The sequence below is a fragment of the Lagenorhynchus albirostris genome, chromosome 2, assembly GCF_949774975.1.
Source record: "Lagenorhynchus albirostris chromosome 2, mLagAlb1.1, whole genome shotgun sequence".
Classification (NCBI taxonomy): Eukaryota; Metazoa; Chordata; class Mammalia; order Artiodactyla; family Delphinidae; genus Lagenorhynchus; species Lagenorhynchus albirostris.
This window is the reverse complement of record NC_083096.1, coordinates 26,173,536-26,186,138: the sequence shown is the minus strand read 5'-3', so window position 1 is coordinate 26,186,138 and position 12,603 is coordinate 26,173,536.

Below are 12,603 nucleotides of genomic sequence, written 5' to 3'. Positions count from 1 at the left end.
TGAGCTAAAATAAAGCATAAACTCCTTTATTCTTCAGGAAGTTTGTAACTTTCCATTCAACAGCATTTAAATAGAATCTAAACAAGGTTCAAATCATCAATAGGTCTTGAATCTACCAGATTAGAATATTTTTGATTAGGTATGCTTGCCTTCAATAAAAAGGAATAAATGAAATCTATTTTGAAATATCTGTATTATGCCCGGCTTGATGCTTGTATTATATTTGATTGATCCTTTTGATGACATGAGTGGGTGGTAGGAAAGGAGTGCACTTAATTATATTCTGATGAACTTACAGATTTTTAAATCTTGATAATCATAATTCAAAATGACAAATATAATTCAAAACTACATAATGAATGTATTTGAGAATAACTATTAACAGTGAAGAAATCTTGGGGGTGGGGCATAACAATTTAACCTTCCTCCTAGCCTTAGAAAAATTAATTTCTTACATAGTAGGTTACAAAGTGTAATTACAACAGTACCAAGGCTGATTTTAACAAGCATTTTGAAAATGTGATTACTGAAGGATATAATGAGGTTTCTTCCTCTGCAGGAAGGAAAGTTTCTCTTCCTTAAATTATCATGTCAGATAAATCCAAGGTATAAGCTTAAAAGAAAATAATTATGTAATCCCTCTGCTTCATCTTATCTCAATATAAACTATTAGTAATATACTAGAGAGAATTTTAATATGTGAGTCATAGCCTGTGAATCATAGTAACACATCAAAAGGTTCTGATTGGGAAAAACTGAATGATATTCCTATTCCCACACTAAAATAATAACTCCCTTCCCACAGGGGCTAAAAGAAATACATTGTTTTTCAGCAATGAACGTTAACTTCTTTTCTTTATTTCTTCCCAATTTGATTTTTATGGGAATCTGGCCCAGGATGGCTGGCTCCTTGAAGACTTACATGATTTACTGTCTTCTTCTATCCAGGATGTAATTCACACTCGCTCGCTCTCCTTCTTGAATTTCTTCCCCTCTTTTGCTGTTCTTTCTACAAAGATAACAAAATACTAACAAGTAATTGTTTTGAGCTTCAAAGCATTTTCATAATTATCTCATTTGATCATCTTAGCAACTTTATAGAATAAGTCATTTCCCCATTTCTAAAGACCAGGAAACTTAGGCATGAGAGGTTAAGTGACTTCCCAAGGCCAATGCCCCTTTATACCAAGTCAAGTAAATCAAGTCCCTCATCAGCTTGATGGACTCTGCAGCCTGCACAACTGTCACAGCAGGAAGAGGGAGCAAGGGATGGGGAGTTGCTAGCAGACACAGTAAGTGCACGGAGCTTTCTTTCATGGCAAAGAGCACAAAAACTTACAAAGATGGCTGCACAGTGCAGGAGACAAGAAGACAAGGCAGCACCCTCCCAGGCAGAGAGAGGAGCTGCCCACCTGTGCAGGTCCCCAGAGAGGGACAGCTGCGCAAAGTGAGGATTTCAGTGGACACGAGGAGCTCACCTCAGCTACTCTCATGGGGCGGGTGGGACGAGTTATACCTCTTCCATCCTGCCCTCCCAAAATACACACACACACACACACACACACACACACACACACACACGTCTGCCCCACCTCACCTGCCCATCCTGGAGCAGGACACATTCCTCTCTGCTCTCCAGCTGCAAGTTACTAGTGCAAAACAAACCCAGAAGAGTCTCCTGAGGCCAAGGAAAGTGAAAGTTCATTTCCCAGTCATAGCATCCTTCAGCAGGCCCTGCCTTCAAACCAGCTGTGGCTTCAAAGCCACATACAAACTAAGTGTCTGAGCTGATCAGCCATTCACTCAGACTCATCATCTATCGCCCGTGAGTATATAGTGGAAGATATAGGCACGCAGTCAAAATCGTAAATAACAGAACTCAGTGCAAAAGCAGGCTTTGTTCTGCTCCCCTCTCCTCTCCTCTCCTCTTTGCTCTAAGGGTCACCTCTGGGGCCCCTTTCCCAAACAAAGCTGCCGGTGCCTGTGTACAGGAGAGCAGAATGCTTCCTAGAAACTCTCTGGGTGGACAGAGGGGTCACACTGGCCTACAGAAGCCCTGGTCAGCTTGGCCTGGGCTCCCCAGGCCCTGGACCTCCTCCCCTCCTGTCTCACCACACCCAGAGTCTGGCCCTTAACCGTGTCATTACCAACAGCTGCAACCTGTCCATATCGCACTCTCAGACCGCCTCTCCTCTCTGCCCAGCTAACTCAGTCAATATCCCAATTCCAACAACCCTATGACCCCACTGAGATCTACCATCTTAAAACCTAGAGACCTGCCCCCCCCCCAGCTTCCTCATGTCCTCCCCTCTCTCCTTATCCACCTGCTTCTGTAACTAATCACAATGATCACTCACTTGCTCATGGCTTCCACTCCTTTGCCCCTCTCTTAATTTGAGGCCTTATGATGAAACCATAACCGCGGTTAATCTAACTCTCCACCTGCTCTGGGCCTGCGCCTCCCAATGGCTGGACAAAAACACACAATCAATGCCACGTAGCATGACCAAAAAAACCCAAAAAACAAAAAAAAAAAACTACAATCACACTCTCTAGTCGCCCTTTAAATTCATGGTAAAGTCAGGTGGGACCAGAATGATGCCCTGCAAACATACTATACCTACTAGTCTATTCTGTCTCCCACTCCCAGATGATGAGTTCATACCCTCTCTCTGTTCTCCAAACGTTCAACACCTCCTCCCCAACCTCCCTCTCAACAACCTTGCTTCCTACGTCACCAAGAAAATAGAAGCCATCAGAAAAAGACCTCCTCCACACTCCCCCCACCCCCGCCCTCCCCCTCCCCCTCCACCCCTCCCCCCTGCACCTGCGTCTGCGCACTCAGCTTACTCTGCTATTACTATGGTGAACCGCCCCTCTCAGACCAAAACCCTGTCATGTGAGTGGGTTCCACACACCTCACCCACTCTAGGAAGTCACTCTAGTCCATCTCTTCTCTCTCCTGCACCGTCACGTTTTCTCTCTACTGAACCATTCCCATCAATGTAGAAACATCTCTCTTTTTCCCATCAATTCCCCCTCCAGCTACCAGCCTATTTCTCTTCCTTCCTTTACAACAAAATTCCTTGAAATGATTGAACACACTGTTCTTCTGCCACCCCCGATGTCTCTCCTCTTGTCTCTCTTGAATCTACCACAACAAGGCTTTCACCCTCACCACTCCACTGAGTAGCCCTCAAGGTCACCAGCAAAGTCCTGTCATCTATCAGCCCTCTTCCTGCTCCACCCATCTGTGAAATGTGACACAGCGGATGCTCTCTTCCTCTAGAATCTCTTTCTTCTCTTGATGTCCAGGACACCACACTCTCCTGGTTCTCCTCTTACGTTTTAGCCCCTTTTCTCAAGTCCTTTCGTTGCTTCTTTTTCACATCCATGGTCTTTAAACGTCAGCGTGCTCCAGGGCTTAGTATTGGGACTTTTTCTCTCTTGTATCTACAATCGGTTCTGAAGGACTCTTATCTAGTTTTATGGCTTTAAATACTATGTGTACGATGATGATTCTCAAATTTTTATCTTCATCAAGAACCTTTCCCCCAAGCTACATACCCACTTATCCAACTGCTACTTGAAACTCACTTGGATGTTGAAGGAGCCTCATAATAGGCCCCAAGCTGAGCTCCTGATTCACTCGCCAGCCCTTCTGGCAGTATTCCCTGTTTCGGGTCAAGGCAACTTTATTCTTCCAGTTGCTTAGACCAAAGATATTCCTACGATCCTTGACTGTTTTCTTTTTTCCCTTCGCCCATCAGTTTGTTAGCAAATCTCATTGACCATACCTTCAAAGCATATCCAAAATCCAACCACTTTTCATCCCCCACTGCCACCACCCTCATTCAAATCACTATCATCTCTCCCCTGGATTATTGCAATAGTCTCCTAACAGGTCTCACTGCTTCTGTCCTTGAGTCCCTACTGTTGATCCTCCATACAGCTTCCAGAATGATCTGGTTAAATTCCATCACCCCACTGCTTAACACCTTCCAGTGCGTTCCATTTCATGGAGAGAAAGCCTTAGCATGGACTACAGCCCCCACCTGACCTTGCCCCCCATCTCTTCACCCTCCTCCCCTACTGCCCCCTCCACTCACTCTACTCCAGCCTCACTGCTCTCCTTGGCCACAAGCCAGACATCTGCTTTAGGGCTGGTACTTTCTGCTCCCTCTGCCTGGGAAAAGCACTTTCTCTAAACCTCAGTTTCTTAGTCAGTAAAATGGGAACAATGACATCTATTCCATAGGGCTGTTGAAGGATTAAATGTAAAGTACTTACTATAGAGCCTGGCACATAGTAGGCACTTGGAGAATAGCAATTATTTTTATTAGTAGTGAGAAAAATTATAGGAGCTACAGGCGCTTGGCCTGGAAAGAATTTCACTGGGAATTTGAAAGGGGCTTGTCTATTATCAAAAGGATGCAGACAGGTTGCTTGCCATCTCCCCAGAAGAAATACGCCTTAGCTACAACAGAGAAGGGTCACATTCAATCTATGAAAGATGTGCCCAGTTTTGTTTTGTTTAGTTGATTTACAATGTTTCAGGTGTATAGCAAAGTGATTCAGTTATACTTATATATATATCTATTCTTTTTCAGATTCTTTTCCATTATTGGTTATTACAAGATATTGAATATAGTTCCCTGTGCTATACAGTAGGTCCTTGTTGTTTATCTATCTTATATATAGTTGTCTGTATCTGTTCATCTCAAATTCCAAATTTACCCCACCCCTCCCCTTTCCCCTTTGGTAACTAACTTTGTTTCTATGTTTGTGAGTCTTTTGTAAATAAGTTCATTTGTATCGTTTTTTTATTATTTTAGTTTTTATTTTTTTATACTTTTTTGGCCACACTGCACAGCATGTGGGATTTTAGTTCCCTGAAAAGGGATCGAACCTACGCCCCTTGCATTGGAAGTGCAGAGTCTTAAGCACTGGATCGCCAGGAAAGTCCCTGTATCACTTTTTTTTAGATCCCGTATATAAGTACTATCGTATGATATTTGTCTTTCTCTGTCTGACTTACTTCACTTGGTATGATAATCTCTAGGTCCATCCATGTTGCTGCAAATGGCATTATTTCATTCTTCTTTACGGCTAATATTCCATTGTATATCTATACCGTATCTTCTTTATCCATTCATATGTCAATGGACATTTAGGTTGCTTCCGTGTCTTGGCTATTGTAAATAGTGCTACAGTGAACATTGAGGTGCATGTATCTTTTCGAATTAGAGTTTTCGTCTTTTCCGAATATATGCCCAGGAGTGGGATTGCTGGGTCATATGGTAGTTCTATTTTCAGTTTTTTAAGGAACCTGCATACTGTTCCTCATAGTGGCTGCACCAATTTACGTTCCCACCAACAGTGTAAGAGGGTTCCCAAGATGAGTCCAGGTTTAAGAGGAAGTAACCATGGAAGTAGGCTTTTCTAGAGGGGGCTGTGACATCTCATTGATACAGATTTTTTTGTTTTTAATCTAGTCAGAGACATCCTGAACCTTTCTGGTTGAGAAGTCCAAGATCGGAAAAGAGACACAAACATGGCTCTTCCTTAGAGAGGCTGCGAACTCCACAGCAAAATGGGGCAGCTGATCAGGCCTGTGTAAGCTAATAGGGGTACATTGCAATTGCAAAACATTGCAAGTTCCATACTCCATTTGTTAATTCCCTCTCTGCCCTTTTTAAAATCTGTATTTTAAGTTTTTATCTTCTCAGCTTGCACTTTTCCACCTCTCCAGGCTCACTGATGGAATTCAAGCACTTAGCTTTGAAAACTTCAGGCTCTTCTAAGGGCTGGTGAAAGACATCAAAATGAGGAGAGAAGCATGCTCTCTTTTCTGGAAGCTGGAGAAAAGTAGATGCTCTTCTGCATCATAAACTATCCTTGCAAATATTAACTTCTAGCAAAAACCAATCTGTTATGATCCTGGGATTTCAGAAATTGTCTTGGAAATAAACTTTAGCCCCCAAATACTGATTATCTCACTGAATAATTTGTTCCTTGGTAGTAATTCTATTAAAACTGACATCGCTGTTTTCTAAACACGTGTGAGTTTCATATGCTAAGCAGAAAGAGGATTACCGTCCTTCTCCACCCACATGCAAGGAGGTCAAAGAAAATTCGGGATTTCATTGCAGTTTTATTTAAACAACAAGTTTGAAAGTCTGTGTCTCACTTGAATTAGTAGCATTAGCAGATTAGGGTGACCAGATCCTCAGCTTCACCTTATAAATCAGTGGTTCTCAGCCTTGGCTGCATCTTAGAATCACATAGTGGTGATTAGCTGGATGAGCGATTAGTGAGTAGACTCCCTAGGAAGTTTAGTCTGGTCCCAGCCTGGGCCAGTTAAAATTAAATCAGAATGTCTGGAGATGGGGTGCAGGTACCAGTGTAGTAGTAAACAAAACCCAGGTGATTTTAATGTGCCTCCTGGGCTAAGAACCAGTGCCACAGCCAAACTAACATATCCTTGTTATTGGAGCAGAGTTTTACCACTCATTGTACAGGGCTTTCTGATTTGCCAGAACGTCCTTGACAAATAAAAGAAGGCTCCATTAGCAGAAAGAGACTATAAGATTAACCCAAACTCATGCCATTTACAACTATAGTTCCTCTTATTATTTCCAAATAATAAAAGCCCTTTTATTTAGGTGTTAAAATTTTGTTTAATAACATCCTAGTTTTAGAAAAAAATCCTCAGATTTCTCTTTTAAACACTCCAACTTTTTTCTTTACAATGAGACCTTTGCCTGGTGGGTAAAAATTTTAAAGGTAATTTACCCTCTTCCTCCTCATAAGCAAAAAAAAAAAAAACAAAACAAAACAACTTTAATTTATTTAGAGGATTTACTGTCCCAGAAGCAGATGTGTCTCTAATGTGGGAGTCCTTTGGTGTCTGTGTTTCTATGTATCCTTTTTTTAAAAAATTTTTATTTTGTATTAGAATAGAGTTGATTAACAACATTGTGTTAGTTTCAGGTGTGCAGCAAAGTGATTCAGTTATACATATACATGTATCTATTCCTTTTTCAAATTCTTTTCCCATTTAGGTTATTACAGAATATTGAGTACAGTTCCCTGTGCTATACAATAAGCCCTGTCAGTTATCTATTTTAAATGTAGCAGTGTGTACATGTCAATCCCAAACTCCCAATCTGTCCCTCCCCCTCCCCCTTCCCCCCTGGTAACCATAAATTCGTTCTCTAAGTCTGTGAGTCTGTTTCTGTTTTGTAAATAAGTTCTTTTGCATATATTTTTTTTAGATTCCACATATAAGCGATATCATACATTTGTCTGTCTAACTTACTTCACTTAATATGATAATCTCCAGGTCCATCCATGTTGCTGCAAATCTATGTATTCTATATAGAGCTGCACTGATACTGCAGCCAACTGTCACATGTGGCTCTTTGAATAATAGTTCCAATTAGAAATTCAGTTCCTCAGGAGTCCTAGCCACATTGTAAGTACTCAGTAACCACCGGTGTCTAGTGGCAACGGTGTTAAGCTGCAGAAAGTCCAATCACTGCAGAAAGTCCCTATTGGACAGCACTGAACTCAGGTGTGTGACTTAGTTCGTCCAGCTGTTGCAGGAAGGGGCCCAAGAGTGGGCTCTTGTCCAACACTCGGAAATGAATTGTCTGAGGCCCAAGTACTGACAAAGCAAAAGACTATTGGGAAGGGTTGGCTGGGCAGAGAGCAGCAGGGTGAGGGACCTCAGAAGAACTGCTCTGCCACGTGGCTCGCAGCCTCGGGTTTTATGGTGATGGGGTTACTTTCCGGGTTGTCTCTGGCCAGTCATCTTGCTTGGCCCATATTTGGTCTGACTCAGGGTCCTTCCTGGAGCAACTCTCAGCCAAGATGGATTCCAACGTGAAGGACTCTGGGAGGTCAGCAGGACACAGGGGCTGGCATCTCCTCTCTCCTCCTTTCGGCCCCTCCCAAATTCTCCCTGTTAGTTTTCAGAGGCAGCACCATGTTCTTTATGGAGACCTGTTGTGAGACAACTCAGGCAAGCAGTTGTTAGTGTGCCTGGCCAAGGCAGGCGGTTTCCCACAACGGTTCCCTAACATGACCATGTATGGTTTTACTCCTGGACTTTAATGGAGAACAGAGGATCACCAACCCTACGGAAGAAGGGTCAACCTCTCCAGGCCTGGGACATGAGGTGATGACCGAAGTGAAAGTCCTTTTCTTCTGAACAGTTGTTCTCCAAGTGCTAGAAATATCGTATGTGTACAAATTGAATTGAAAAGCTGACCACGCTGTCGGTCGAGAGTGCAAGGTGATCAGTTTAGCTGCAAAGACTTTACCAGGAAAACAAATGTAGCCACTGACCCACTGTTCATTCCTCCCCCTGACTGACCAGGATCTCGGCCGTGAAGACGGGAAGGAGGCGCGGGTGACCGGGTTTCACCCAGACCGCAACGCACTGCGTGCTGGCACCTAGACAGACTGATCTGAATGCCATTAGGCAAGAGAACCGAATACGCAGGACCCCTGCCCAGCCCAACATTCGTCAGAGCCGGAAAAGTCACCACCCTTGGTTTATTCCGCCGCTCTGCAGGAGGGATTCCCAAGCAGCGAAGGCCAGGCGGCCCCTTGGTTCTGCTCTGAGCTTTCCTCCCGAGGGCAGCACAGCTCTGAGGGCACGCGCTGCCCTCGGGGCCCAGAAACGCTGGCTCCAGGCTGCGGTCCACTCCCTGGGGAGGCGTCCTCCTGACCGGGGCTGCAGTCCAGCCATGTACACGGCACAGAAGTCGGCCCTTTGCAGAAGCGAAATGGGAGCAGTGATACTCCCCAATCCTTCCCATCACGGCTATGGAGGGTTTCTGCCTCTGTCAGATGGAAAATCAGATGCATATGTGTGTTCACACACATTACTGAGATTGTTGCATCAGCAGCTCTCTGATGACACATTTTTCCTGTGAGTTAACAGTGGGAATATACCTACATTTCCCTACTTTAAAAAGTGTGCAGCTGTTCGGAGGAAAATGTACCAGATGTTCGGAGGAAAGGAGCTTGGTCCTTGGCAAACTCTTGAATGGCAGGGATTGGCAAAGGGTATTGATAAAGAGGACTGAGGTGGCTGAAGGCGATGGGGAGACCCTCACTGCAAGGGAAATGCAGAGTATGTGTGCCTTTGAGACGCCAGCGGTGTGAGATCTTTGGCTTTGACCGCGAAGGAAACTAACCTCAGACGGCTCCTTCACTGAGGTAGTAATTAGCAGAGCTTGGGAGAAAAGCTGCTTATTAAAAGAAAAGCTCTGCTCAGCCCAGGAGCCCAGAGCTTGGTTCGGGATTCCAAATGTGTAATGACTGGACTGTCAAAGACTTAACCCATCAAGGTAATAATGACAGCTCTAAAAATGTGGTGAAAGGGCAATTAGGTAAATGAATAGATAAATAACTAAAAGAAATAAAAGGCTTCCAATTGGAAAGGAAGAAACCAAATGATCTCTTTTTGAAGATGACATAATCTTACATATAGAAAATCCTAAGAAATACAGTAATAAGCTATTAGAATTAATAAACAAATTCAGCAAGGCTGCAGACTACAGATTAATATACAAAATCCAATTAGTATGTATTCTATACAAAATCTGTTTCAATGAACAATACAAAAATGAAATTAAGAAAATTTCATTTACAATTGCATCAAAAAGAATAAAATAGTTAAGGATAAATGCAACAAAATAAATACAAAACTTATACTCTGCAAATTACAAAACTCTGTTGAGCGAAGTTAAAGAAGACCTAAATAAATAGAAAGATATCCCATGTTCATGGATTGGAAGGTTTGACACTGTTAGTTTGGCAATACTCTTCCAATAAATCTATAGATTTGATGCAATGCCTGTCAAAACCCAGCTGACTTTGGGCAGAAATCAATAAGTTGATCCTTTCAACTACAAATTGGCACTTGCCATGGGCACTTGCCATCTACCTGTACAAGGATTAAATCACGTGCTTCTGCAGCTGCTGACCTTCAACACCCACTGAAGGGAGTTCACAGTGGAGAGCAGAAATGAGGCACTCTGTGCTCTGGAAAAACTGGCAGAACAGGTATTCAGATAGTTAACTATTTTAGGAGCTGATTTTATGAGCCCAATTCTTGCACCTCCTCATATCTAGAAAAGCACTAAATTCTTTCATGACGACGTCTGCATCTCATGACTAGCAGAAACCTTCTGCAAAATATGTGCTTGATTGCATGTACTCCCCCCTTCACAAAAATCACATATATACTGACCTTCCCCCTACCTCTTTGGAGCAGTCTCTCAGAGCTATCTGAAATGCTGTCTCCTGGGCTATAGTCCTCATTTTTCCCCAAAGAAAAGTTAACTCACAGCTCTCACATTGTGCAATTTTTTTAAGTCAGCAATCCCAAAATCCACTTAGAATTGCAAGGGACCCAGAATAGTTCAAACAATCTTGAGAAAGAAAAACAAAATGGAGGACTCACACTTTGCAATTTTAAAACTTAGTACTGAGCTACAGTAAGCAAGACAGTACGATACTGGCATAAGGATAGACATATAGATAAATGGAATAGAATTGAGAGTCTAGAAATAAACCCTCACTTTTATTATTGATTTTTTTTTTCTTTTTTTGTCAATTGATTTTTGACAAGAGTGCCAAGAGAGTTCTATGGGGAAAGAATCTTTTCAATAAGCTGCACAGGGACAACTGGATGTCCCCTTACTTACACCATACACAAAAATTAACTCAAAATGATCATAGACCTAAATGTAAGAGTTAGAAGTAAAAAACTCTTTGAAGAAAACATAGGAGTAAATCTTTGTGACCTTGGGTTAGGCAAAATCTTCTGAGATATGATTCTAATAGTAAAGCAACAAAAGAGAAAATATATTGGGCTTCATCAAAATTAAATACTTTTCTGCTTCAACTGATACCAACAGGAAAATAAAATGCCAACCCACAGACTAGAGGAAAATATTGGTAAATCATGTACCTGATAAGAGATTTGCATCCAGAACATATAAAGAACTCTTACAACTAAATAATGAAAAGACAACAGAATTTTAAAATGGGCCAAAGATCTGAATAGACACATTTCTCCAAAGAAGATATACAAATGGCCAATAAGCACATGAAAAGACATTTAAAAAGGTCTCATTAGCCATTAGGGAAATGCAAATTCAAACCACAAAAAGATATCACTTCACATCCTCTCAAAAAGTATAATAAAAAAGACAGATATGGGCTTCCCTGGTGGCGCAGTGGTTGAGAGTCCGCCTGCCCGCCTGCCGATGCAGGGGACATGGGTTCGTGCCCCGGTCCGGGAAGATCCCGCATGCCGTGGAGCGGCTGAGCCCGTGAGCCATGGCTGCTGAGCCTGCGTGTCTGGAGCCTGTGCTCCGCAACGGGAGAGGCCACAACAGTGAGAGGCCCGCATACCGGAAAAAAAAAAAAAAGACAGATAAAAAAAGTTGGTGGGGATGTGGAGAAATTGGGGTCCTCATACATTGCTGGTGAGAATGTAAAAATGGTGCAGCCACTTAGGAAAGCAGTTTGGCAGCTCCTCAAAATATTAAGCCAAGAGTTACCATATGTCCCTGCATTCCATTCATAGATATTTCAAGAGAACTGAAATATGTCCACACAAATACTTGAACGTGAATGTTCATAACAGCCTAAACCTGGAAAAAACTCCAAATGACTGATGAATGGTTAAACAAAATGTTTGTATATCTACACAATGGAATATTATTGGGCAATAAAAGGGAATGAAGTAGTAATACATATTACAACATGCATGAGCCTTGAAAATATTATGCTGAGTGAAAGAAGCCAGACACAAAAGATGACCTATTGTATGACTGTATTTGTTTAAAATGTTCAGAATGGGCAAATCTATAGAGACAAAAAGTAGATTGGGGGCTTCCCTGGTGGCGCAGTGCTTGAGAGTCTGCCTGCCAATGCAGGGGACACGGGTTCGTGCCCCGGTCCGGGAAGATCCCACCTGTCGCAGAGCAGCTGGGCCCGTGAGCCATGGCCGCTGAGCCTGCGCGTCCGGAGCCTGTGCTCCGCAACGGGAGAGGCCACAACAGTGAGAGGCCCGCGTACCGCAAAAAAAAAAAAAAAAAGTAGATTGGTGCTTGCCTGGGGATTAAGGAGTCGGGGAGGAAAGTGACCATTAATTTATAGGGGGAGTTCTTTGGGATGATGAAAATATTCTAAAACTGATGATGCTGATGGTTGCATAACTCTGAATACACTAACACCATTGAGTTGTACATAAAATGGGTGAATCGCAGGGTCTGTGACTTATATCTCAATAAAGCTGGTAAAAAACAAAAATCAAATATCTGGTAAGGCCTCCCTTCTGAGTGCTGGATGCCTATCAGCCCCCACTAGGCGCTAATAGACTCCCTTTTCAAGGTGTGGAGGGTGGACCTGCAGCCTCTCAGGCCCATCCCAGGCCTGTTAAATCTGAATGTGCATATTCAAACATCCCAGGTGATTCACATGACCATTAAGGTTGGAGAGGCACTAAAAGGCTTCAGATTCAGGAAACAAAATCTAAAGTGAGCTAATAATTGATCAAAATCAAGAGGATGTACT